The following is a 1993-nucleotide window of genomic DNA, read 5'->3' as shown; positions in this document are numbered from 1 at the left end:
TACTTTCATCATATTGATTTTTATGCATAAAAGAATATTTTTTATTATAAAAGTGTTACTTTTATCATTATTGATTTCTATGCATAAAAGTATGCATAAAAGAATAATTTTTTAATTATAAAAGTGTTACTTTTATCATTATTGAATTCTATGCATAAAAGTATGCATAAAAGAATATTTTTTTTATTATAAAAGTATTACTTTTATCATTATTGATTTCTATGCATAAAAGTATGCATAAAAGAATATTTTTTTTATTATAAAAGTGTTACTTTTATCATTATTGATTTCTATGCATAAAAGTATGCATAAAAGAATATTTTTTTAGCTATAGAGGTGTTACTTTTATCATTATTGATTTCTATGCATAAAAGTATGCATAAAAGAATATTTCTTTATTATAAAAGTGTTACTGTTATCATTATTGATTTCTATGCATAAAAGAAATTTTTTATTATTATAAAAGTGTTACTTTTATCATTATTGATTTCTATGCATAAAAGAATATTTTTATTATAAAAGTGTTACTTTTATCATAAATGATTTTTATGCATAAATATATGCATAAAAGATATATTTTTTTATATTAAAAGTGTGATTCTCATCATAAATGATTTTTATGTATAAACATATGCATAAAATATATTTTTTTATATTAGAAGTGTGATTTTTATCATAAATGATTTTTATGCATAAAAGATATATTTTTTTTATTAAAAGTGTGATTTTTATCATAAATAATTTTTATGCATAAACATATGCATAAAAGATATTTTTTATATTAAAAGTATGATTTTCATCATAAATGATTTTTATGCATAAACATATGCATAAAAGAAATTCTTTTATATTAAAAGAGAGATTTTCATCATAAATGATTTATATGCATAAACATATGCATAAAAGAAAGTCTTTCATGAGATAAAAGAGTGATTTTCAACATAAAGGATTTTTATGATGATAAAAGTGTGACTTTCTCAGAATTGGATTTTATGCATAATTAGATGCATATAGAATCTTTATAATTAAATAAGGGATCTCCTTAATCCTCTGTTTAATTTTCATAAAAATTAGAAAAATAAATAAGTAGATAATCAGTGAGAAGAAATGCTAGCGTTTCATATTCACTAAGATGGTAATGAGAAAATTCAATTAAACTATCGAAGTCGGAGATCGAGATAAATGATTATTTTATTCCTCATAAGAAATTCATGTTTTGGAAATCTGTAAGCAAATATTCGTCGAACGAAATTTAGAAAAAGAGAAATTGAAATAGTACCTTTCGAGAAAGATAGTTTAGGAAGAACCTTTCCAGACCCAAACTCTGATTTAGACTATTGACCAAGACCTAATTCCTTCGTCAATGACGATGTGCTCAGTTCAGAAAAAATGCACTCAAAACACCCACCGAATCTGAAACTAAGTTAAGACTTTTGATTTTGATCTGAGGATCAAGTTAACAGAATTCGAGAAATTCTGTTTGGAATTCAGACCTGGATCTAGAAGTATTGAGATACGGATTTATGACTATTCATGGTTTTCAAACAAAATCAAAACTGAAAAACTTGCATAGAAACCCTGTTTTCTTAAAGGAATGTCTTACGCCAGAATGCTGGAGGGAGCATTTGGCATATATGTTTATCTAAGGGAAGTTTGGTTGCAACAGCTGGTGGGGAGTGTTCGAGGGACAGCTCACGTGGCAAAAACCTGCCCAGGTCTTGACCAGCCTGGGTATGGTGAACTTTTTCTAGTAGTGCGTAGACACTATACTTCACATGAACACTATCTATATAAAAATCATCTTTGTTGAAAGATGTGTAAACTGTTCTTGGAAGAACACAAGAACTTTTGGATAGAGGAAAGTGTAGCTTTCCTCAGACTATGTGTGAGGTCAACTTTACCACATTATAGAACAATTTGCTAAAAACTTATAACAATTGCATAAATTTATTGAGTTAAAGTTGGCATGTGGTTTCTAACCACAAGAGATAAG

Source organism: Cibotium barometz, chromosome 12 (genome assembly GCF_041138505.1).
Source record: "Cibotium barometz isolate CiBa-2024 chromosome 12, ASM4113850v1, whole genome shotgun sequence".
Lineage (NCBI taxonomy): Eukaryota > Viridiplantae > Streptophyta > Polypodiopsida > Cyatheales > Cibotiaceae > Cibotium > Cibotium barometz.
This window is presented reverse-complemented; position numbering follows the sequence as displayed.